We start from the raw sequence: 27,347 nt of genomic DNA on the forward strand, positions 1-27,347 counted from the left end.
ACAGCAGACACTCAGTGAGTGTCATTAAATCTAATAGTGTCCCTATTTTTTAAAGAGTGTCAATGCATGCGATAATGTTCTGTTTTATTTGACATTATGGATCATTTTATTTCCAATCTGCTTTTTGTTAGGCTTGTTGTTTCCCTTACCTATTAAATGTTCTTTCCTTTACCTATTTTTTCCCAAAGAAATCTTTTATTTAATGAGTACAAATTTCATATGTACAACTTTAGGAATACAGTGATTCTTTTCACCATACCTGCCCTCCCACCCACACTCCCAACCCTGCCTCCCTCTCCCATTCCCAGCCCGATTCTCCATTCAGATTCATTTTCAATTAACTTTATAAACAGAAGAACAACTCCATATTAAGTAAAGATTTCAAAAATTTGCACACACATGCACCCCAAAAAACAAACAAACAAACAAAAACCCTGAGAATCAGTTTTACAGTTAATTCTCATAATACAACTCATAGAGGACAGAGGTCCTACATGGGGAGTAAGTGTATGATAACTCCTGTTGTTAATTTAACAATTAACACACGTATGATGTCAGTGATCACCCGAGGCTCTTGACAAGAGCTGCCAAGGCTCAGAAGCCTTCTGAATCCACAATCTCCATCAGTATTTAGACAAGGACATAAGCAAAGTGGAAGTTCTCTCCTTCCTTCAGAGAAAAGTACATCCTTTTTTGATGGCCACTTCTTTCCACTGGCGTCTCTCTCACAGAGACCCTTCATGTAGGACATTTTTTGTTTTTTTGCCACAGTGTCTTGGCTTTCCATGCCTGAAACGTTCTCATGGGCTTTGCAGCCAGACCAGAATGCCTTAAAGGCTGATTCTGAGATCAAAGTGCTACTTAAAGTGATACATAGAGCCATAGTGTAACAAGAAAAAACACCACAGTGAAGAAACCAAATATCTCCAACATGCCATACAACAAAAGCAAAAACCGAGGTAACAAGAACAAGGAAGACACTATGACGCCCCCAAATGAAAAAGACACCCCAATTCAAGATTATGAAGATGATGAGATAGAAGAAATGCAAGAAGTGGATCTCAAAAAATTGATAAGAACATTAAGAAGTTCTCAAAAACAAATTCTTGAACTACAGAAATCCTTAATGGACAAGATAGAAAATCTCTCTCGTGAAAGTGAAATATTAAGGAGGAATCAAAATGAAATGAAACAACTAGTAGAACATGAAACTATGATAGTGACAAAAAACCACAATGAAATGAAGAACTCAATAGATCAAATGACAAACACATTAGAGAGCCTTAAAAACAGAATGGGCGAAGCAGAAGAGAGAATATCAGACTTAGAAGACAGAGAACTGGAAAGGAAACAGGCAAACCAAAGAAAAGAAGAAGAAATCAGAAATCTAAAAAATATTGTCGGGAATCTACAGGATACTATTAAAAAACCTAATATTCGGGTTCTAGGAGTTCCTGAAGGCATGGAGAGGAAGAAAGGATTAGAAGGCATTTTCAGTGAGATACTAGCAGAAAATTTCCCAGGTTTGGAGAAGGACAGAGGCATCTTAGTACAGGAAGCTTATAGAACCCCTAATAAACATGACCAAAAGAGATCCTCACCACGACACATTGTAATCAAACTCACCACAGTGAAACATAAAGAAAAGATCCTAAAATGTGCAATAGAGAAATGCCAGATTACTCTCAGAGGATCTCCAATTAGACTCACAGCAGACTTCTCATCAGAAACCCTACAAGCTAGAAGGGAATGGCGAGATATAGCCCAGGTACTAAGAGAGAAAAACTGCCAGCCCAGAATATTATATCCTGCAAAGCTCTCATTTGTGAATGAAGGTGAAATTAAGACTTTTCATAGCAAACAGAAACTGAAAGAATTTGTTGCCACTCATCCTGCCCTGCGAAAGATGCTTAAAGATGTGTTACACACAGAAACACAGAAACACGGTCACCAATATGAAAGAAGGTAAAGGAAGGAAACCTCACAGCAAAAGATCACAGGAAGCTCAATTTCTCTTTGACATAGAATTAAACTCTGATGCTCTGTTAAAGCAATGTGTTAAAGTAATCTAAAAACAAAAAGCAATTCAAATCAATTGGCAATCTATGAAAAGAGTTAAAGATTTTAAAAGCTATTATTAAAATTGCTATATTGGTCTATTATGCTATGTTATATGTGTGTACATATTGTATGTCCACCTGGGGGAATTTTATTAAGAGTTTTATTTTAAATGGCTTATAGATAAGATTGTCCATAAATTTAAGCTGCTAAAATCAATCAAAGATACATTTTAATTTGTGTGACCTGAATCTGTGTATCATATGTTTTAAACTTGTTGGTAGAAGAAACTAAAAACATTTTATATGGTTGTGCTTAAGTTTACTGGTTAAACAAACTACACCATGTTAGATATTTAAGAGGTGTTTCCAAATACATGATTCTTAAAATTTATAGAAGGCATTGGACCTTCTGGTAAATGTTTTCTTAAGTTGTTATCTAGTGGTTGAAACTGTTTGCTAAGTATTCATGTAATATTGCTATTGTCAGCAAGCGATCTAGGACTTGCTCCCTCATTTCTCTATTCTAAGCCCAACTTGTTCTTTCATTTCTCTATTCTCTTCAAGGTAGGAAACTAATTCTATTATAAAGGAATCTGTAGGACGCACAATTTAATCTTTAGACCTTATAAAAGAGATGGCTAACATTTTTCTGTAATAGCATAGCCAAAATAAGAACTTAAATAATAATCTCATAGCTAGATTCACTTCGCCATCAGCGAAGTATACAGTAAGTAGAAAAAGCCTCCCTTTCAGACCAAAGGGAAAGAAAGTTTTAAAGTGAGAATATAATTTTCCTCATGGGCATTGTCTACCTTAGAAAAACTACTACAGAACATGCCTGTGACTATAGACTTGTAGTTCAGGCCACCGAAGATTAGAGATGGGACATGGGCACTCCCTTGACTTGCATCCTCTGGTCTGCTTTAACACAAACCAGGAGGAAAAGAAAGCTAGGCATCAGAAGCAATGGGTGGCAGGCCTATTAATGGCTGATCTGTACAGTGATCTGCCCTCAAGGAGACCCAATAGGCCAGTCTACTGCAGTGGCTTTCAATGCGGTAAGCCTGGGCTTCAGCAGAAGTCAGCTTGTGAAGAGCCCTGGCAGCTCTGCCAAGAGTTGGATCACTGGAAATGGACCTGCCCTGGAGTCGAAGGATGCCCAGGTCAGAGCCACAGATCTTATTGGCTCTAAGATGAAAAGCCCTTCACTCAGCCCAGCTTCCAAAGTGACCACTGCAGCTGAGGGGATGGTCAAGTAGGGTCAGCAACATTGCAGGCAGAACTGTAAATTTCTTGTTAGAGATGCCACCTGCCTTTACCTGGCCAGCTCTCCTCCCAGGCCAGCCAAGTAATGAAAGTCAACAGAGTGCCTTCCCCTAGGAGGTTCACACCTCCCTTAGGATATACCCCATGTGAAGAGATAGATAGGTCTGGGCCTCTTAACTTACAAGGCCTAAAGCCCAACAGATTATTATCAAGCCCTTTCTATCAGGTTCTATTTGCCTCTCAATCAGAAAACTTAATTGTAGCTTAGACAGCACCTTTCTTAGCTCCTCTAATAATGACTCTGTCCTTTGTTCTAGACCCTGTCTAGCACACTTGGGCCTCATTCCTTTGTAATCATAACCTCTACTCTACCACCAATGGCTCTACTCCCAACCTGTGTGTACTGATGGTCCTCTTCCCCACTTAATGCTGTATAATTGTTCAAACCTGGTAAATGCCACTCTTAGGATCATTGGTTACTATCCTCACTCTGTCTTTTATGACCTTGTCTAAATATGATCAGAGTCGGCAAATTTGGAAGGCTTCCATAGCCTTGGCAACTCATGACGACAGCCTAGGGTGGTTACTGGCACCATAAACTAGAGTGTCAATTTGTTGGGTCAACAACAGGAGCCACTGTGCACTTGCTCCTCATGTGGGATCTCTGTCCTTAATGTGCTGTACATTGTGATTTAATGCTATAACTATTACTCAAACAGTATGTTTCACTTTGTGTTTCTATGTGGGTGCAAACTGTTGAAATCTTTATACTAAATTGATCTTCTGTATATAAAGAGAATTGAAAATGAAAAAAAAAAGTGATTGTCATTCTATGAGTCTGCTGTATGGACTGCTTCCTGTGTTGTAGCATTCACTCCTTTTTAATTCTATCTGTTATTATTACCAAACACTTAATCCTACTTATAGGACCACTTTAACACTTAATCCTATCTATTAGATCACTTTAACACTTAATATGGCCACTTTAACTCTTAAGATGGCATTTTTACCAGCCATGAAAGCTTTTTTTTAAAGATTTATTTATTTACTTGAAAGAGTTACACAGAGTGAGGAGAGGGAGGAAGAAAGGGAGAGGGAGAGGGAGGGGGAGAGGGAGAGGGAGAGGGAGAGAGAGAGAGAGAGAGGTCTTCCATCTGATGGTTCACTCTCCAACTGGTTGCAATGGCCGGAGCTGTGCTGATCCGAAGCCAGGAGCCAGGAGCTTCTTCCAGGTCTCCCACATGGGTGCAGGGGCCCAAGGACTTGGGCCATCTTCTACTGCCTTCCCAGGCCACAGCAGAGAGCTGGATAGGAAGTGGAGCAGCTGGGACTCAAACTGGCACCCATATGGGATGCTGGCACTACAGGCTGGGGTTTTAACTTGCTGTGCCACAGAGCCGGCCCCAACCCACTGATCATTCAGGAGCATGTTGTTCAGTCTCCATCTGTTTGCATATGTTCTAGAGATTCCTGAGTTGCTGACTTCTAGCTTTATTCCATTGTGGTCTGAGAAGATGTATGGTATGATTTTGACTTTTTGAATTTGCTGAGACTTGCTTTACGGCTTAGCATGTGGTCAATCCTACACAAAGTTCCATGGACCACTGAGAAGAATGTGTATTCTTCAACTGTAGGATGCAAATTTATGTAGATATCTGTTATGTCCATTTGGTCTATAGTGTCAATTAATTCTGCTATTTCCTTGCTGAATTTCTGTGTGGTTGATCTGTCCATTGCTGAAATTGGGGTGTTGAAGTCCCCCATTACTATTGTTTTGAGTCTATGTCTCCCTTTAGATCCTTTAACATTTCTTTTAAATATCCAAGTGCCTTGTAATTAGTTGCATATGCATTTATAATAGTTATATCTTCCTATTGAATCAATCCCTTAATTATTAAATAGTGCCCTTCTTTATCTCATAAGTTTTTGTGTTAAGTCTATTTTGTCTGATATTAGGATGGCTGCACCAGCTCTTTTTAAGTTTCTGTTAGCATGGAATATCATTTTCCATCCTTTCACTTTCTGTCTACATCCATCTTTGTTGGTGAGATGTGTTTCTTTTAGGCAGCAAATAGGTGGGTTTTCTTTTTTAATCCATTCATCCAGTCTGTGTCTTTTAACTGGAGAGTTGAGGCCATTTACATTCAAGGTGACTATTGATAAGTAACATCATTGCTCTGCCATTATTCCATAAATATTCCTATTCTTTACTTTGGATTTACTTTGTACTTTTATTGGGAGATTTCCTTCCTTTACCTTCTTTCGTAGTGATGACCATGTTTCTGTGTTTCTGTGTGCAGCACATCCTTAAGCATTTTCTGCAGGGCTAGGACGGGTGGTGATAAATTCTTTCTACTTCTGTTTGTTTGTTTCGGAAGGTCTTTATTCCACCTTCATTCATAAATGAGAGCTTTGCAGGGCACAGTATTCTGGGTTAACAGTTCTTTTCTTTCTTTCTTTTTTTTTTTTTTTTGACAGACAGAGTGGACAGTGAGAGAGAGAGACAGAGAGAAAGGTCTTCCTTTGCCATTGGTTCACCCTCCAATGGCCGCTACGGCCAGCGCGCTGCGGCCAGCACACCACGCTGATCCGAAGGCAGGAGCCAGGTGCTTCTCCTGGTCTCCCATGGGGTGCAGGGCCCAAGCACCTGGGCCATCCTCCACTGCACTCCCTGGCCACAGCAGAGAGCTGGCCTGGAAGAGGGGCAACCGGGACAGAATCTGGTGCCCCGACTGGGACTAGAACCCGGTGTGCTGGTGCCACTAGGTGGAGGATTAGCCTATTGAGGTGAGGCGCTGGCTAACAGTTCTTTTCTCTTAAGACTTGGAATATATCTCGCCATTCTCTCCTATCCTGTAGGCCTTCTAATGAGAAGTCAACTGTGAGTCTAATTGGAGATCCTCTGAAAGTAATCTGGTGTTTCTCTTGCGCACATTTTAGAATCTTTTCTTTAGGTTTTCCTGTGGAGAGCTTGACTACAATGTGTCGTGGTGAAGATTTTTTCTGGTTAAGTCTATTAGGAGTTCTATGTGCTTCCTGTACTTGGACATCCCTTTCTTTTTCCAAATTAGGGACATTTTCTGTTATTATTTCACTAAAAAGGCCTTCTAATCCTTTCTCTCTTTCCATGCCTTCAGGAACTTCTAGAACCCATATGTTGGGTCATTTGATAGTGTCTTGTAGATTACAACAGTATTTTCTAGTTTTCTAATTTCTTCTTCTTTTGTTTGGTCTGACTGTATAATTTCTGTGCTTTGTCTTCTGCATCAGGTATTCTTTCTTCTGCTTCACTGATTCTGTTGTTAAGGCTTCCCACTGTGTTTTTTTATTTGTTCTAATGAATTCTTCATTTCCAAGATTGCATTTTGATTTCTCTTTAAGATCTCAGTTTCGTGGGAGAAATTGTCTTTCATGTCATGTATGATTTCAGTAGTTTGTTCATGTGTTTCTGTTTACTTCTAAATAATCCTATGATCAATTTTCTGAATTCCATTTCTGGCATTTTTTCAGTCTCATCATCTCTACAATATAGTATTGAAATGTTGGGTTCCTTTGGGGGCATCATGTTTTTTTTCCTTATTCTTGTTTCTTGAATTGGTGTGTTTGTTATTCAGCATTTGTGGAGATACTTGTTGGTTTCTTCCTTGTTTTTTTTTTTTCACTGTGGTGGATTTTATCTTTGTACTATGCTTCTGTAGATAAGTGGAGTGTCTGCCTTCAGGGACTTCCTAGAGGCATGTGGTAGGTGTGGCCAAGGATCTCTGTTCAATGCTCTAGGGTGAAGAGCATGTCTGAAGTGACACACCCAGGTTTGGCATGGTAAATTTCCTTTTTTTTTTTTTTTAACCAGAGGGGAGGTTTGTTCCTGCCTATTGGTGTAGACTCAGCCAAGCTCTTCTCCTCAAAGCAGACCAATGCCTGGGCACTATGCCCAGTGAGTATATTATTTGTCCACTCTGCCACAAGGACCACAGAAAAGGATCTGTGCAGTCCACAATGTAAGTGAGCTCAGATTCCCCAGCAATGTTCCTTGCTAGGTAAATAGGAAGCCCTGATTGTGTAGAGCCTCCCACAGTGACTGCCCAAAGTCCCAGTCACACCCTGAGTCCTCCTACACAGTCTCAGTGTTTTCACAGTCCCAGTATATAATCCTCCCATAGTCACAAGCACCCAGCCCCCTGTCTGTTCTCTCTACTAGACTCAGGAGTCTCTGCTTGGCTGGTTGCTGTGTGCAAACATGAGCTGGCGTAGCTGTTACATATATCCAAAATGGCACCTGCTCTCTATCAGCTTGTTACAGAATGCAGTTGCAGGGTGATTGGGGAGAGAGAAAACGTGGCCCCTGCTTTGTTTTTCTTTGCTGGTTTGGCAGGTACACTATCCCTCACAGGGCTCCAAGCCGGATTCCCTCTAGGGTGTTCCTGCACCTTTTTTGCCATTGGCTTGGGCTGCTTCAGTCTGGTCTCACCTCACTCTCCAACAATAGTGCAGGAACTCTTGGCTGCTGGGGTCCTCAATTGTGCGTGTCTTTGCCCTCCATGTAGGTCCACTGTGTCCCTCTAATTGGCGTAGAATTTCCTCTGCTGTTTTCTCCCTAAGTCTTCCCTGAGACTTTCCACTTTTTTTTTTTTTTTGACAGGCAGAGTTAGACAGTGAGAGAGAAAGACAGAGAGAAAGGTCTTCCTTTGCCATTGGTTCACCCTCCAATGGCCGCCGCGGTCGGTGCGCTGTGGCCGGCGCACCGCGCTGATCCCAAGGCAGGAGCCAGGTACTTCTCCTGGTCTCCCATGCGGGTGCAGGGCCCAAGCACTTGGGCCATCCTCCACTGCACTCCCTGGCCACAGCAGAGAGCTGGACTGGAAGAGGGGCAACCGGGACAGAATCCGGCGCCCCGAGTGGGACTAGAACCTGGAGTGCTGGCGCCGCAAGGTGCAGGATTAGCCTGTTGAGCTACGGCACCGGCTTCTTTCCACTTTTTTAAAACTGTCTTCTCCTAGTCTAGAGCAGCAAGTTCCCTCCATACTCTGCCATCTTAATCCCCTCTCCCTTACTATTAAATTCAGTTATTTATGTAAAATTGCAAAGCAATTCAAACTGTGAAAAAGCAGTGTCTAAATCTTTTGAGGGGTAATTATATCTCTACCCATCCAACTGAGGTTCTATTTTCACAACCGAGGCCATACTACAGCATATACAGCATAAGGGATACATTCTGATCTTCTTTGGAGGTGAGTGTGTGTATGTGTGTGTAAGTGTGTGTGCATGTGTGTATATTTTCCAGGAAGCCAGGAGAAGAGTCTAGATCCAGCATACCTTTGTTGGTGTTAATATCTGCCTTTATGTAACTAAAGTCTCTCAACTAGCTGATGTCCCTCCTCCATCCATGGCACCACAGAGGAAGCACTAGGTTGCGACAGGCCCATCACTACTAATGCTGCTCTCAGATTCCCCACCTGCGTCCTCAGGTGGCTGTTGGCTTCACTCAGCTCAGGTGCAGCTCAGGTCTCTCTGCATCCTCAGGTCTGGGAGAGTTCCACTCTTAAAGATGGGTTAACTCCCGCGGTCAGCGTGTTTTAAGAATTTCAGCCAGTCTTTCTCTCTGGATCCTCCAAGAAACATTTCCCTTCACGCCTTAGCAGTGTGGACAACTGTTGTCCAATCACAAGTCCATTTTTTTCCACACAACAGCATTCTATATCTGCTAGATTTTCTTGCTTATGTTTGAGTTCCTTTCCTTACCACTATCTTCAGTGGAAAAAAAAATCAACCTGCTTACCATAAATCAGGTTTTTCTTCCCACATTCCCCTTTCTCAGTTATAGGTGTGCTGTGTATATGTTTGTATGTGTGAGAGACACACAGAGAGGGATATGCAGAAGGAAAGGGAGACAGTGTGTATATAAGAGTTACAGGAAGTCTGAAGGAAGAGCAGTTGCCCTCTGTGCAACTTTCCAAGGGAAAGCTCAGAGTCACAGTGTTGGGCCACTGTTCACTGCTCCGCAGTCGTGTGAGGACCTGCCTTTGCACATCTGCAGAGCTCCAGCAGGATTGGGCAGGTGTGTATGCTCTTTTATCAACACAGTCACGGTTCTGCTCACTGAACTGCAAACAGGAACTTCAGGTCATGACGAGAGACACAAATGTTCGAACTTGACAGATTTTTGTGGTATTTGAGGTCTCTGTTCAAACATGAACTTTTCTATAAATAAAAACGATGCTACATGGCACATTTGACTTGATTCCTTATAAGCTGGAGAAAATGTTACCAAAGTCAATGTCTGGCAAAAATCATCTCCATGATGTAGACAGGGAACATGACTCAGATTTACTTGTAAAGGTTGATGAAGACAGAATTTAGATTACTATCTATGTTTTTTGTTCCTGGCTCTGATTACTAGATTATAATACTTTTTAGCTTACTTTTTTTTTTGAAGAGTGAAACCAGAAAAGACTTATTTTTGTGGTTTTTATGGTCTAACTGAAACCACACTTCTCCCTAAACTTAACACCTATTTATTGAGCAGTTAATATGTACAAGACACCGTGGTGGAACCTGAACCCTTGCCCTCAAGGCCTGCTCCCAGGTATGCCTGGGGAATAGAGACCACACAAATAAATAAAATGTGAGCCAGAGGATGGTGCATCTCAACAGGAAGGTACAGATAAAGTCAGAGAGGAGAGCTTTCTGCTGAGGAAAAAAAAAATCAGAGGCAGTTTCTTGCAGACTGCAAGATTTGAGGGCCTGCTGAAGTCTTTAGGAGGGAGGGGCATTTAGCCAGCAGCACTCAGGAGTTGACAAGGACATGGAAAAGAACAGGGCCCCTATGAGGCATTTTGTCTTTAGCAAAGGCAATGTGTGGGGCAAGAGGGAGATGAGAGGGAGTCTGTCCAAAGAGCTGGACTTCCTCTCACAGACAATGGTAGTCACTCAGGGGCTCTCCCTGGAAGTAGGGCATCCTCAGAGCTATCCAGGATTAATGCAGGGAATACCTGCCTGGCTGCAGATGGTAGGACATGTGGGGGTTGGGGACATCTTGGAGGCCAGGTGGTAGGGGAGGTGGAGCATGGCTGACTCACAGGCAAGGATTAATGAGACCCCAAAGCACCCATCTGGAGAGGAGGGGACAAAGCAAGAGCTACTGCAGACACACAGTCAAAGGAGCTGAAATGGAGAGCAAGTTCTGAAGAGATGATGGAGAAGATGATCAGGTCAGGCTCACATGACAAGTTTGTGATTCCTATGGGGGCTGAAAACATGGTCCTGGGCCAAGAGAGAGAGGCCAAGGCAGGAGATGAAAATATGGACCTTGAAGGGACTACAGAAGAAGAGACAGGCAGTACCTGCATTTTGGTGGCAGGGGAAGCAATCAGAAAGGAAAGAGAATGCCAGAGAGAAGAGAAGCAAAGCATGAGGCACAGGAAGGTCATGGTTCTGAGGACAGAGTGACCTAGGACTTGGTGAGGAGGAGCCGAGTAGATTCTGACAGTGGTTCTAGCTAGGGGTGGTAGAAGTGAACACCAGCTTGTCCCTGGTGGGTGGTAAGGACATGGAGGTGGCCAGATGACACATATGTGGTTGTGTCTGCCTGGAACCACTGCCCAGGGTTGCCCAGCCCTTCAATCTGCTGAATCTCCCCTTATCTGCAAGGCCCCAGCTTAGACATCACTTCCTCAAGGGCACCTTCTCCAAACCCCTAGAGTGGGTTCTGTGCCCTGGGTGTGCCACAGCATCCTGTACGTTGTCACCCCATGAGCAGATTGTTCTGCTGGGTTTGGAGTCTCCTGCGCTGCACTACAGATCATGAGGCAACAGAGACTTGTCCAATCTGCACTGTGGTGATGGGTTTGTCTCTGATACAGGGATAATGCCAAGACTGTGGCAGGAAGGATGGTGAGAGGGAAGAGGAAAGAGGACAGGAATACAGAAGGGAGCCTGTGTTTTCTAGAGCAGGGCATGGGTTGCCGTTCTCTGTGATGCTCTCCTTACCCTTCCCCCATCCCCTCATCATGCTCTTTAGCCTTGTCCTCTTGGTCACCAGTTTTTGTCCTCATCCTCCAAAGTCCCCTTCAGGTCTCACCTGTCTTTCTGTTCACTTAGTCACCTCCAAGCACCTGAGTGCTTGCCAATCCCTAACTTTGCATGAATTTCACTCTACCTGATTGACCATAAGTTGCTGTGTGTTTCTGGAGTAAAGCAGCTGCAAATCAGATCCACTCATCTTACCTGATCGCAGCTGGGGTGCACCCCATGTGCCATGCAAGGAACCCTTTATTGGGTCAGTTCATGACATCCAAACACCTAGGAGCAAAGAGCCACCACTGCACAAGTAACAAAACACTGAAAATTTCTATCTAAACACATTGCCTTCATTCTGAGTGAAGTTCAACTATATATATAAAGTGCTGGGTTTATAGAAGAGAATGGTTTCTGAGTGAGGCTGACTGTGTATATGAAAGACAATGGTGTATGAAAGGACTCAGTTTATAAAAACAGTGACTGCTAAAGAAATGAAAATTTCAGTTTGGGGGTGACTGTTGTGGTGCAGCAGGGAATTATGGCATTTTTAAGCCAAACAGTAGCATCCAGTTGCTATTTGGCCATCCTTTCCCTTTCTTTTTAAACATCTACTCCAATTACCATATATACTTGAATGTAAGGTTAACCAAGTGTTTAAATTATCCATAAGGAAGGACAGCAGGAATTCCCTTAAATCCAAGTTTTCATAAGTACTCTGGCTTTATAGGGTACTCTGTGAGACATTACTCTGAACAGTGCAATTAGTGTTATGGAAAACACATGTGTGGCTTCACTAACTGGAGAGAGGAGGCAAGACAATTTAATCCAGATATAGTGATTTTTTCCTGGGAGTATGATTTCAAAATAGTAATATAATACACTGTGGAAACTGCAAAGACACTACCACAGGATGATCTTTTAAAACAAAAACAAAGTAAAACCCTGCCCTAATGCCATGTAAATGGATGGGAAACCATGTTTGCAGACAGTTCAAAAGTGCTCTCATGGCCGGCGCCACGGCTCACTAGCCTAATCCTCCGCCTGCAGCGCTGGCACCCCAGGTTCTAGTCCTGGTCGGGGTGCCAGATTTTGTCCCGGTTGCCCCTTTTCCAGTCCAGCTTTCTGCTGTGGCCTGGGGGGCCAGTGGAGGATGATCCAAGTGCTTGGGCCCTGCAGCCGCATGGGAGACCACAAGAATGCACCTGGCTCCTGGCTTCGGATCGGCACAGTGCCGGCCATAGCAGCCATTTGTGGGGTGAACCAACAGAAGGAAGACCTTTCTCTCTGTTTCTCTCTCTCACTGTCTATAACTATCTCTCTGTCTCTCCCTCTCACTGTCTTCCTGGCCAAAAAAAAAAAAAAAAAGAGGAAAAGAAAAAAAAGTGCTTTTGCTACCTCCTATGCATTACAATGCCAGCTATCAAAAAGCGAAACACAAAAATAAAACAAAAAAATCCAACAGTGTTGGTGACAAAGTAGAGATATCAGAATCTGTGTACACTGCTGGTGGGAATGTTAAGTGGTGCAGTTGCTGGGAAAATAGATGCAGGTTACCCAAAAAATTAAAAATAGAATTGCCACACAGCACAGCAATTCCACTTTTGTGTATACACCCAAGAGAATTACAAGCCAGGTCTTGAAAACATATTTGTACACCCATGTTTCATAGCAACATGATTCACAAAAATGGCAAGGCAGAAGCAACATCGTATGGGTTTAAAAATGTGGTATATGGTGGTATACAATGGAGTATTATTCAGCGTTAAGAAGTAGAAATTCTGACACATGCCACAGCCTGGATGAACCCTGAGGACATTATGTTAAGTGAAATAAACCAGTCACAGAAGGACAAATACTGTATGATCACTCAAATGAGGTATCCAAAGGAGCCAAATTCATAGAGACAGAAAGGAGAATGGTGGAGGGGATGTGGGGAGTTGTTCAATGGGGACAGAGTTTCAGTTTGGGAAGACAAGAAAGCTCCATGAATGGACAGTGATGATAGTTGCACAACAATACGAATGTATTGAATGCCCCTGGACTGTATACTTCAAAATTGTTAAGATGGTAAACTTTGTGTTGTGTTTATTTTGTTATAATAGTAATAAGACCAAACACATGCTTTCTTACAGATGACATGGGCATCAGGAAGATGATGAACTCTACAGAGCTGTGTAGCCTGGGTAAGAGAACACAGACATGGAACCAAGCAGAAACACTATGTGAACAACATTTTCCAATGGGAAAGATGTGGAGAAGGTTGCACCTCCAAAGTAAAACAAGCTATGACATTAACTATGGGAGGAAATTCATAAATCATACAGGTATGCACTTAGATAGATTGTCTCCCTTCCTAAAGCTTAATGTTAATTTTCATCAATGCTGGCTAGAGGGATTCTCATTTAATTGATGTGGTGTGAGGTCTGGACATGGGTTGCTTTGCAAAATCACCTTCAGAAATTTTCAGGCATTGCAGGGTTGAATATTTTCTGTCTTCAAGGAGGCTAAAGAAAAACCCCATTTGTAAAACCTTCTCATTGTGAACAGGAGGGAATTACCTTATGTTTAGGCAAAATGTGTTAAGTGCTGCCAAGAATTTTTTGAGCAATGAGACAGCTGGCTAAGTGACAGAATTTTGCACTTTCGTTGGTTTATAAAGTGATTGCCAGGTCTCATTTCTGCTTAGGGAGCTGAAAGCTCTGGATGCAGAAGACCAGTTAAAGATTTACACCTGAGAGCTCACAACAGGGACCTACTCTCAACCCGCAGCTGGACGTGTAGTTCATGTGGGGATGGATTAACATGACTACAGACACTGACAGACTGATGGGAAGGTCCTGTTAGATATAATCCAGGCAGGGCCACTGATGTAGATTGAGCTCTTGGACTAGGTCCCAAAAGACCAACCCAAAATGCAGTCATTCAAGCTAAGGTTCCATGGCACCAAACTGGAACCTAAGGTATCTACTGGTGCAATATGAACATCTGAGAAACTCAAGAGGAAGAAGATAATCTCATCTCCAAATGTGCCAGTTTTCTGGAGGAGTTTAAAACTAGGAGATTTACGACATCCATCTAAAGGGGCCAGTCTGGGTTGGCGTGATAAAGAAGTCCCTTCTGCTTTAACCCATGCAAAGAAAGTATCCTGCAGTAATCCGTTGCTAATCAGTGGACTTTTTTTTTTTTTTTTTTTTTTTTTTTTTTGCAGGATGCTGTTTCCTTCTTCCAGCTAAGCTGCCTTACAGAAACTGACTGTTCTGCCATGACCAGAGGAGCTGCTTCCATTTTGTAGACTAGATACTGCCTGGTTTGTGAGCTGCTAATAAAAGCCAATTCGAACTTTAAAATGCGATCTGTTTGAAATTTTGTTCTTTGACAGTCCCCTTTAGTACCCAGGGACCAGTTGTCTGTGAAGCAGACACTATTTGGTTTGAACTTTAAGTGTTTATGCTTCACTAAGTAATAAAAAGCTTATATTCATTATTTTGCAAACTAAGGGGAAGATGACTGCATAATTAACCTGATATAACCTAACTCTGGTTGGGAACTACCATGAAGACCAAAAGTAACTGTCACTGCTCATCTGATGGTAGTAACCTAAATTGTAGGTCAAAAACCTGAGAAGAAACGCCCACGTGTTGATGTCTTACACACTTGCAGTACCAGTTAAATTACTTAATTAGCTTCTTTGGGAGAATAACCAATGTTAAAGTTAGCTTTCAGATTTAAGAAAAATATTTTTAGTAAATGGCCTTGAAACTATGATTTTAAAATGCCTGTGGGTGAGGCAAGTATTTGGAAGACAGTTAAGATGCTACTTGGATGCCCACATTCCATATTGGAGTGCCTCAGTTCAAGTTCCAGCTCTGCTTCCGACTCTAGCTTCCTGCTAATGTGCACCCTGGGGGCAGCAGGTGACAGCTCAAGTACTTGGGTCCCTGCCACACACATAGGAGACCCAGATTGAACTGAGGACTCCTGGTGTTGTCTTGGCCCAGCCCTAGCTGTTGCAGACTGAACATTTGGGGAATGAACCAGTGAATCAAGGACGTTCTCTGTCTCTCTCTGTTTCTCTGCCATTTAAGTAAATTTCAAATTGGAAAAAAAAAAAATGCCTGAGGGTGCCCTTGGAACAGTGCTTCATATTTAGCATGGATTTAGGTTGTTAAAAAACTTTCTTACATCAGATGGCCAATGAAACTCTTTCAGTGGTAAGAATACCCAAGACAGACCCAGGATCTGGGTAACTGCTCTGAATGTATTTATTGATTATCCACCTCTGAACATTAGTACCAGACTGTAAATCTCCTGTTGCGTTTCTCTAAAAAGTCAGTTTATATTCAGTTCTTCAGCAAATTGGTGGCTATTTTATTACAGCATTGAATTTTACTTTTTATTGAAGTATACATATAGAACACATATATCCACTGATTTGAAAGTATATCCAGAAACTGGCTTTCTGGGATGTACCTAATTCAGGATACATTTATTGAACATTTAGTGGTATAAGAAACCATTCCAGGCCCTGGAATATAGACATAAAAACATCTGCTGCCTCAAGATTCTAATCTAGTAGTGTAACAAAGACATAAACATAATATTGATATCACAAGGAATACTGTGTTACAAAGGCATAGATGGAAGGAAGGTGGCACAAAGGTAGGCAAGAATTCAAGTGAGACCTCAGGGAATAGGGAGCATTTCATTGAGAATGAAAGAGCTAACTACAGAACAATGACAATTTGGAGTAAATGCTTTGGTGCTTTGCGAGGATGAGAGCAAATCTGTGGGTGTGTGGAATACATTTAGTTCTTTCTTCTCTTCAGTGAATTTTCTCTCCAATTACAAGGAAGACCTATGACTTCTGGAGTTGAAGTGGGGGTCAAAGACTTTCCTGCGACTTTGACGCCGGGCATGTTCGAGTGTAATTTCATACCTCTGCTATGGTTTCAAAGATGAAAGATAAACGGGTTTTCCCTTTGTGTATAACGTATAGTTGATTATTGTTCAGAACTAACACAAAGTATTTTACAGGAGATTACGGTTTGTACATGCAAATACAAGTAGGCTGTGTAGATACAGATGTTAATGAAAGGGAGTTTTTGCTTATATTTACTTCATTCACAAACCTAGGCTGCACTATACAAGTGATGTAGAGCACGGACTAACTGAATTCTGCATGAGGAGGAAGTGCTTCAACAAACTCCTCAGTTCAGTCTAGAATTTTCCTGCAGTACATAGCTATGTACTAACTGAAGAGAGAATAGTTGGCTTCACTTGGTTTCAAGTGTCCAAATATCACAAGTGTACTGAGCCAAAATACCATTTAAATTTTTGAATGATTCCAGTACTTTTAATTTATTTGAAGAAACACCCAAAACATACAAAAATTCAGAAATTACTCAAAATCATGCTGTTTTGTCAAAAAGCAGAAAGGGTATGAAAATCTTTGCTATCTCTCACCCCATCTCCCAATCCTCTCATTTCCCAGAGGTCCCTGGGTTTGCTCTAGGCACATCCCTCCTATTTCTTAATCACAGCCATACTGACAACCATCAGGGAAAGATTTTTCGACCCAAACTGTACTGGCATACAACTCGCTTTATGTTTAACAATATATCATGGACATTTTTTAAGGCCAGTGGTCTCTTCTTTTTTGTTTAATATTACACAGGGTTGGGGTGGGCATTGTGGTGTAGCTTGTAATATCTGCATTCCATATCAGAGAAGCTGTTCTGCTTCTGATCCAGCTTCCTGTTAATGCACCTGGGAAGGCAGCAGATGACCATCTAAGTGCTTGGGTTCCTGCCACCCATGTGGGAGATGTGGGTGGAGTTCCTAGCTTCAGCCCAGCCCTGACTGTTGTGGGCATTTGGAGTCAATCAATGGATAGCCATTCAAATACATAAATAAATCTGTAAAAAATATTGCATAGTGTCCATGTATCAGTTTATTTAACTTGTTTCTACCAATGGGCATGAGTGTTATCTGCCAATTCTTCTCTACCTGAAATGCCACAAAGTGTATCTTGCACTCTGTTTCTATAGGACTGAGTTCCTTAAGGTGAGATTACTAGAACAATGAGTAACAGATACTGCTAAATAATTTGCTAAAGAGTTATATTAGCTTGTACACTCATACACTGTTGACTGAGGTTGGGTAGCACGAATTTGAAATGGGAACAATGGATTACATTTCACTGTTTTCTCTAACAATCGAAAACAGAGAATACAGGTGGTCCTCGTTTATCCAAGCCAAGGGCTTGGCAAAGCAGGTTTCACAGAAAGTCAGTAAGAGCATCAACAACATACCTGACCAGGGAATTAGACTTGGTCAGCAGGAGCCCAGAGAGAGGCTGGAGGCTTGGAACTGAAGGTCAACAACTACGTTAGTATCCCTTCACAGGCTGCAAGAATGAATAGAGGGATGAGTGGGCAGTGTTGAAAGCTAAGCATGCCTGCAGAGGGAGAGAGTGAAGGGGAAGAAAGAAAAGAGGCAAGGGTGGGTCAGAGTGGGGATCTTCAGAGTTCTGGGGCCAAGGGCTTGTTTCAGTGATCATGTGATCCCAGACTGCTCACTCCCATGGATGACATAAGCACAAAGGGGGAAGAAGGGCATTGCAAGATCCTGGACTGGGGATTCAAGATGACCAATGGGAGGTAGGGCCAGATCATAATCTGTTTGGGGCAAAACTGTCCAGGGGTATAAAAAAAATGGAAAGAGAATTTCTATGGCTTTTAAGGCCACTACACAAGTTCATCTGGTCTTACTCTAGTGCTTAGTATAGCTATTCTAATGTGGTACCCTTGATTCCTTCCCAGAGGTGACCTGGCCAGCTCTATGGGCTCTTGTGCAAGTATGCCAACAAGAACAGAGTGTGCAGGAGAGGGTAGTGTGCATAGAGCCACAGAATAGAACAGGTAATTTCCATTCCAGTGAGACTGACCCTCTCCTGCTCTCCAGACAGCTGTCAAGAACCCTTTCACAGCCTGGTTCAAGAAAGTATAGTTAAGTTTGGATAGGTAGCCAAGAACTGAAAGTCTGAAGTGAGGCCCTCCCATCAGAGTTAAAGATACCAAGTATAATCTTCAGGGAAAATTTTATAGTTTTACCTGGTAGCACTGGTTCCTCATTCTATAAACTTTGTATCAGGGTGTAGTAAGGAACTACCAAGTAAAGCACAACTGAATTTTCCTTAGAGAAAAAAGAAAACTAAAGGATTCACAGATCCATTAAACAGCTCTTGTTGGAGCTTGAAAGGATTGTTGTATATCAAGAGGAGCAGGCAGGGGCCTGCCGGGCTGACTCATGTCAGATACCATCTACAGAGAGTGCTGGTCAGGTCCATTCCCTGTTATTATAATGCACTTAATTGCTTTGGATTTGCAGATAGTCTGCTGAGCCAGTTGCTTTGCCAAAGCAATGAGACTACTGGATGGGATTTTGCCCATTGTCTCTCAAAAGAAAAAAAGAAAGGAATACCTCCTTCCATTTATCAACTGATCCCTGTAGCATTTACCCTAGGCTGTTCTGTCAGACTGATATCACTAACAACTATGGAAAAGCCAAAATATCCTTACATTTAATGAGATAAAAGGCCCAGGAGCAATTAGTGACAGCAACTGCTGCAAACTCAGAAATACTGGGCATCTGGGAGCGGGACAGTGTGTGGGGCTGGGCCAGGTCCCAGGTCCCAACCCTGCCACTCATGAGCTGTCTCAGGCTGCCTTATCAATAAAGCACAGGGTTCAAGAGCGTGACTTCTGAGGTCCCCTCCTGCTTAGTCTATCTTCTGCTGCTATAACAATGTCATAAGCTAGGTAATTTATAAAGAAAAGAAGTGCATTTAGCTCATGATTCTGGACACTAGGAGGGCAAAAATAGAGAGGCCATAACTAGTGAGGGCCTCCTGCTGTCCCATAACATGGTGGAAGAGCAGAAGGGGAAGTAAGTGTGTGCCAGAGAAAGCACAAGGGCAGATTCACTTTGTAACAACCTGCTCTCCCCGTAACTAACCCATTCCAGTGAGAACAGCATTACTCCACTCATGAAGACAAAGCACCATGACTTAATCACTTCTTTTTAAAAATTTATTTATTTATTTAAAAGAATGACAGGGAGAGAGAGAGTGCACCATGCTTCCATTCACTGGTTCACTCCCCAAATGTCTGCAACAGCCAGGGCTGAAGCTGGGAGTCAGGAGCTTTATCTGGGTCTCCCTGTGGGTGACAAGGACCCACCATCCACTGCTTTGGGCCACCATCCACTGTCTTCCTAGGTATGTTAGCAGGAACCTATATGGGAAGTGGAATAGCTAGGACTTGACCCAGCACTCTGAAACTGGATGTGAGTGTTCTAAGAGGCAGCACCCACTGTACCACAACACCCACCCCTTACGCTGCTTTTAAGGGCCCTCTACTTCTCAGTACTACCACAATGGGGACAAATTTTCCAACTGATGAATTCTGGAGGACATACTCAAACCACAGCAAGGTCTAAAGATGCCATGTTGTTAAGCAAAAATCTGGGTCCTAGGCCCCTTTCCAAATGCCTAGGACAGGCCATGCCAACCTATCACTCTGGTTAGAACTGGGTGTGACTGAGTTTAGGAGATAAGGCCATCAGACAAGGCTCTGGCCCTTTCATGACATGAAAGAAAATTCTTCTCATGAAATTGAGATTTTAGAGAGAAATTAAAAGGAAATATTGGAAATGAAGTATTCAATAGAAAAGTAAAAAATGTGGTGGAAAGCTTTAACAACAGAATTGGTGAAGCAAAAGAAAGAATATCCAAGTTAAAGATAAATCTCTAGAAGTTTTACAATCAGACCCCCCCACATACCCAAATAAGAAGAAGAAATTAGACAACTAAAAAACACTGTTGGAGATCTATGAGATACTATCAAATGACTCAAAATACAGGTCTTAGGAGTTTCTGAAGACATGGAAAGAGAAAAAGATTAGAAGGCCTTTTTAGTGAATTAACAGGAAATGTCCCTAGTTTGCACATAGAACTCCTAATAGACTTAACCAGAAAAGATCTTCACCATGACGCATTGTAGTCAAACTCTCCACAGAAAAACCTAAAGAAAAGATTCTAAATGTGCATGAGCGAAATGCCAGATTATATTCAGAGGATCTCCAATTAGACTCATAGCTGACTTCTCATCAGAAACCCTACAGGCTAGGAGAGAATGGCAAGATATATTCCAAGTCTTAAGAGAAAAAAACTGCTAACCAGAATACTGCGCCCTGCAAAGCTCTCATTTATGAATGAAAATGCAAAAAAGACCTTCTATAACAAACAGAAATTGAAAGAATCTGTCACCATCTGTCCAGCCTTATGAAAGTTGCTTAAGGATGTGCTACACACAGAAACACAGAAACATGGTCATCACTATGAAAAAAGGTGAAGGCAGAAGATCTAGTAAAGGTACAAAGGAAATCCAAAGTAAACAATAGGAATATTTATAGAACAATGGCAGGGCCACATTGTTTCTTATCAATAGTCACATTGAATGTAAATGGCCTCAACTCTAGAGTTAAAATACACAGACTGCCTGAATAAAAAAAAAATCTATTTGCTGCCTACAAGAAACACATCTCACCAATAAAGATATGGACAGATCAACCAAACAAAATCAGCAAGGAAACAACAGTTGTCGACACTATAGACCAAATGGACCTAATGGGTATCTATAGAAATTTCCATACTACAGTTGCAGAATACACAGTCTTCTCACCAGTGCATGGAACTTTCTCTAGGATAGACAACAAGCCAGGCTGCAAAGCAAGTCTCATCAAATTTAAAAAAAAAAAAAAATCGAAATTGCCTGCATCTTCTCTGACAACATAGGAATGAGGCTGTAAATCAACAACAAGAATCTCTGGGTCGGCGCCACAGCTCACTAGGCTAATCCTCCGCCTGCGGTGCCAGCACCCCTGGTTCTAGCCCCGGTTGGGGCGCCGGATTCTGTCCCAGTTGCTCCTCTTCCAGTCCAGCTCTGGGAGTGCAGTGGAGGATGGCCCAGGTCCTTGGGCCCTGCACCCACATGGGAGACCAGGAGGAAACACCTGGCTCCTGGCTTCGGATCGGCGCAGCGTGCCGGCCGTAGCAGCCATTTGGGGGGTCCAACGGAAAAAGGAAGACCTTTTTCTCTGTCTCTCTCTCTCTCACTGTCTAACTCTGCCTGTCCAAAAAAAAAAAAAAAAGAATCTCTACAACATATGCAAACACATGAAGACTGAAAAACATGCTCCTGAATGAATAGTGGGGCATAGAAGAAATTAAAAGACAGCCGACGCCGCGGCTCACTAGGCTAATCCTCCGCCTTGCGGCGCCGGCACACCGGGTTCTAGTTCTGGTCGGGGCGCTGGATTCTGTCCCGGTTGCCCCTCTTCCAGGCCAGCTCTCTGCTGTGGCCCGGGAGTGCAGTGGAGGATGGCCCAAGTGCTTGGGCCCTGCACCCCATGGGAGACCAGGAGAAGCACCTGGCTCCTGCCATCGGATCAGCGCGGTGCACCGGCAGCAGCGTGCCTACCGCGGCAGCCATTGGAGGGTGAACCAACGGCAAAGGAAGACCTTTCTCTCTGTCTCTCTCTCTCTCACTATCCACTCTGCCTGTCAAAAAAAAAAAAAAAAAAAAAAAAAGAAGAAATTAAAAGAGAAATCAAAACTGTTGGGGAACAGGTTTTTTTTTATATATCATTTGTTAAATTCTTGGTATAGAGTTAATCTTCTGTGTACAAAGTTAATTGAAAAAAGATCTTAGTAAAAATAAGAATGGGAATAGGAGAGGGAGAAGGAAGAAGGGAGGGAGGGGAGGTGGGAGGATGGATACGGTGGGAAGAATCACTATCACTATGTTTCTAAAGTTGTATTTATGAAATGCATGAAGTTTGTGTACCTTAAATAAAAGGTTTCTAAGGAAGAAAAAGTAAATGTTACATTGTACAGTGGGATTATAGGTATACAAAAAAGTTTTATCCATGTAAAAGAAAAAAAGAGGAAATGTTTCTCCACTCTTATCTATTTATTTACATTATTTATTTATCTTAAAGGCAGAGTGACTGAAAGAGAGAGCTTCCATCTACTGGTTTAGTTCCCAATGGCTGCCAACAGCCTGCGCTGCCTCCTCTTCTTTTAATAAGCATATCACTTTAATTGTGGAAAAGTCATCATTTCACAGAAAGAATTTTATATCCCTAGCTTTCTGTTACATTCAACATTTTTAAACAAATAATGAGGGTCTTTCATGTCAAGAGCACTGTGATTCGGCAAAGGATGGGCAAACACAGGCAATCACATCCAGATGGGAGTAGAACCAAAGAGAATGCAAAGGAAAAGACACAAGCATGACCTCACGGTCAGAATGAATGACAAAGAAAGCAAATGATTCATGAGGGATAAGTTACTTGGGAAAACTCCAGTACTCCACTCAAAGAAGAATGTAAACAAGTGAAGTGTGTTGTTTTCAAATTCATATTAACTGCCAGCACACACAATACCCTGCAAGCTAGGAGCCATGATTCATCCATCATTCCATGGATGAAATACCTACAAGAGATCAGACTGTAAAATCACTGCTGCAACACCATCAACTCCAAGGTACTGCAGCTGTTATAGCTTGAATTGTGTTCCCCTAAATCCCTATGTTAGAGTCCTAAGTCCCAGTACCTAAGAAGGTGAGCTTATCTGGAAATAAACAAACCATTTAAAAAACAAGCTAAGTGTTAATTTTCATTTTTTTTGAAAGGCAGAGAGACAAAGAGAGACAATGACAAATTAATAGTTCACTCCCTAAATTCCTGCAACAGCCATGGCCGGGGCCAAGATGAAGCCAGGAGCCTGGAATTCCATCCGGGTCTCCCACATGTGGGCAGGGACCCCCAGTACTAGAACCACCATCTACTGCCTCTCAGAGTGTGCCTTAGCAGGAAGTTGGATAGAGTTGGAGTAGCCATGACTTGAACCAGGCACTCTGATATGGAATATGGGCATCCCAAGAGGGAACTTAACTATTGCACCAAATGCCTGCCTCAGAAAATAAAGTCTTTATAAAGGTAATCAAGTTAAAGTGATGTAAGGAATATAACCCATTATGACCATTATAAGGTATAAAAAGGGGAGATTTGGAGACACTTGTGCACACACAGAAAACGTCATGTAAAGACAGAGACAGAGATCAAGGTGATACTTCTACAAGCCAAGGAAAGCTAACGACAGTCAGCAAACTGCCAGCAGCTAAGGGAGGAACATGGGACAGCTTCTCCCTCACAGCCCACAGCCCACAACCTTGTCCACACCTTGATCTCAGACTTCCAACCTCTGGACCTGTGAGAGGGTAAATGCCTGTTTGAACCCCCCAGTTATGATCACCTAAGCCTACTAAGACACATGTAATAACGCTAATTGCTTCTGAAAGGGAAAATACCTCTCTGAGCCTCTGTTTTTGTATCTCCAAAGTGAGCAAATCAGACCAAGTGACACAGCTCCTTCTGTCTCCAATGTCCTGTAAGTCTATACAATCTCTGTATCAGAAGCACCCAACAGACAGGCAAACAACAAATCTAAAATAACCCAAACCTTTATACAGGAAATATATCATAGCTGCATTTCCCATTTTGTGTTCCTTGCATTATTATGCCTAAGAGAGGTAGAAAAGGGTTTGGCATGGTGTGTGTGTGTGTGTGTGTGTGTGTGTGTGAGAGAGAGAAAGAGAGAGAGAGAGAGAGAGAGAGAGAGAGAGAGAGAGAGAGAGAAGGAATCTCCTCCGTTCCCTCTCCCCCAGCAGCTGGAGCTGTGCTGCAGTGCCTGCTCTGACTGCAGAGGTGGGGCTGGCTCCAAGATTAGCCCACCCAGGCTGCCTGATTTTCCTTCAATTCCGTGGGCCACACCTGATGGCAGGTAGGGGCAGCTCACATACCCGTACATGTTGAACAAAGAGTTAATGCTGTGAACATGTCTGCATTCCTCTATCCTGTAGACACTTGGTCTAACCCAGCCTCCCTCACTCTGACAGCACCATAAAAGCTCTGGGACATTTAAGAAACATCAACACTTTAAGCCATTGTCTGATCATTAAACTAGAACCTCTGAGGCACGAGGCTCAGGCACTGGAATTTTATTAAAAATTCTCCTGGCGATTCTAACATACAATCAGGGTCCAGAACCACCGGTCTAAGCAGAGCATAAATGGATATTGATACCTTTAGTAATAAAATTTATATCTGTTTTCTCTCAGCCACTGACAGTTGCTTCACATGTTATTTGAATTCTGTCCTGAAGGATTGTCATTACTGCCGATTGTCCTATAGTATATGGTATTCACATGGAGCAGGTTAGGCCTCCCATCAACTGGGCCAATGTTTGAAGCACTTGCAATGTGCAAAATGATGGGCCAAGCTCGTGGATTTCCTATACATGGCCCCAAAAAGGAGGGTGGCAAGAAAATAGGGAAAATGATGGGTAAAAGGCACATTTGTGACTCATTTGCAATCACATTGACTGAAAGTTTATGTTACCATAAAGTGAAATTAGTCAATATATCCAACTTGCTGGGGAATGGGTGAATTTAATCCATGGCCAGACATTCACCTCTCACATTCAGTGATCCTACTTTTGGGAAGGGGGTGAGGTAGAGCAGAATCAACTATGAGGCCTTTATAGACTACTCTGTCTGTCAGAGCTTTAGCTGGGGCTGGGACAGCAGAGGAGGGGGAAGAGAGGGGTAGGTTGAGCCGACCTGCACTTGCTATGTCCTGCAACCACAGAGCTCCTGCCACCTGGCCCTACTTCCTTCCTTCCATCTCAACTGCCACCAATTCTCCATGACGGCTGGCAGGTCCAGCTAATGCCTCTCCTTTTTCCATCTTCCCCACTAACAGGACTAACCCACTGAGGAAGAGAGTCCTGGAAAACCCTCAGTGTATCAGTTTGGGGTGCATGCATGGTATAAGGCCCCAGAGTCAATGATTTGAGCCCTTTGTTCTCCATGTGTGTATCTGGCCAGCTGAGCTCCCCTGTGGGTTTCTGGAGGGAGGAAGCTGGCCTTGGGTATCTTTTGCAAACCACTGTGCTCACACCACCACAAGTGCAGTGAAAAAGGCAAGGCTGTTTGAACTTGAGTTAGCACAGCTTTGTGATTTCTGGAGATGACCTACATCAGCTTTTACCACTTTCTTTAATACTTTATAAAAAACAAATCATGTGCCCTGTTACCTGGAACTCTGCACAGTTTGCTTCTAATTCTCTGTCTAAAAAAGGCACTCCCCATTCCTTCCCTGGCTATTGCAATCATCTGGGGAGTAAACCAACAGATGGAAGATCTTTGTCTCTCCGTCTCTAACTCTGCTTCTCAAATAAATAAATAAAAACCCTTTTTAAAAATTCAACTTTCTTATGAAGCTTTTAGATTTCTTTCAAAATGTTAAGTGTTACACCCTGCAAATATTTTGATTTCTCTCTCTCTGGCAGTTCACATTCTAGTACTTGGACTTGCCAATCCCGAAAGCGCTCTTCAGATATTCATATTGTGGTTACTTTGAGCTCCCAATGATCCATTCTAACATGGGGTGGAAATGCCGAGAAGAGGGAAAAGCATGGAGGTTGCAGATCAGGCAGCCTGCAGACTAAGAGCTTGGGCTCCCACCCTGGCTCTTCTGGAACATGCACAGATAGTTTAACTCTTTTGCATTTCTTCATCTATAACATGGAGACAACACTTTACCTCACAAGATTATTGGAGGCATCAAATATGGGCCTATGAAGCTATGAAGGCTGCAATGAAAATTTTGAATATAGTAAAAAAGCTAATTAATCACGAGTTTAAATTTCTTCTTCCTCTACTTCTTCTTCCTTCTACCAACGTCAAATGATCACTGCTACGTTTTTTCCTGCCTTGCTGCCTATCTCATCCTCAGAGACAGAAGAAAGTCAACACTGAAGTCTGCTATGGTTTGGATATGGCTTGGGCATTTCCCAAGCATCCATATAATTGAAGGCTTGGTCTCCAAAATGCAGGTATGGAGAGATGCTGTGAAACCTTTCAGAGGTGAGGTTTAATGGGCAGCCCTTGGGTCACTGCGGACATACCCTCAAAAGGGACGAAGGCAGTTCTCATGTGAGCTCATGGTAGTTCTCAAGAGAGTGTTGTCATAAAAGGAGCAAGTCTGGGGGCGAGCACTGTAGTGCAGTGGATAAAGCTACCATATCACAGCATCAGTTCAATTCCTAGCTGCTCTGCTTCTGATCCAGTTCCCTGCCAATGAACCTGGGAAAGCAGTGGAAGGTGGCCTAAGTACTTGGGCCCTTGCCGCCTATATAGGAGACCTGGAAGGAGTTCCTGGCTCCTGGTTTCAGCTTGGCCCAGGCCCAGCTGTTGTAGCCATTTGGGAGTGAACCATTAGATAGAACATATCTTTGTCTCTGCTTCACTTTGTCACTCTGCCTTTCAAATAAATAAATGGAACAAGTCTGGATCTTTCTTCTCTGTTTGAGATGTGACTGCTTACTCCTACACATGCACTCCAGCCATGATGTGACACCATCCATCACCCCCACCAGAAGCCCAACCAATGAGATCTCCCAATCTTAGACTCTGAGTCTTCAAAACTATGAGATAAATAGAACCCTTTACAAAATTAGCTTGCACCACATATTTTGTTATGCTAATGCAAAGCTGACTAATACATGTTCCTAACTAATGTTATAAATCAAGAAAAGGAAATAAATATAAATCAAGAAAATATAAATATAAACCATGAAAAGGCACTGTGGTACAGCAGGTTAAGCCACTGCCTGCAATGCCAGCATCCCATAGAAGCACTGGTTTGAGTCCTGGCTGCTCCACTTTCACTCCAACTCTCTGCTAATGTGTCTAGGAAAACAGGGGAAGATGGCCTAAATGCTTGGGCCCCTGTCATCCCCATGGGAGACCTGGATGGAGTTCCAGGTTCCTGGCTTTGGCCTGGCCCAGCCCAACTGTTGGCAGCCATTTGGATAGT

The 27,347-nt window shown here is 42.7% G+C and overlaps 1 protein-coding gene across 1 annotated transcript in view; it reads right to left on the bottom strand.

Annotated features, from left to right (window-relative positions):
- EDARADD (EDAR associated via death domain) overlaps window positions 1-27,347 on the bottom strand; it is an 80,381-nt gene that overhangs the window by 19,309 nt on the left and 33,725 nt on the right. The gene's annotated exons all lie outside the window — the stretch shown is intronic.

The sequence above is a fragment of the Lepus europaeus genome, chromosome 14, assembly GCF_033115175.1.
Source record: "Lepus europaeus isolate LE1 chromosome 14, mLepTim1.pri, whole genome shotgun sequence".
Lineage (NCBI taxonomy): Eukaryota > Metazoa > Chordata > Mammalia > Lagomorpha > Leporidae > Lepus > Lepus europaeus.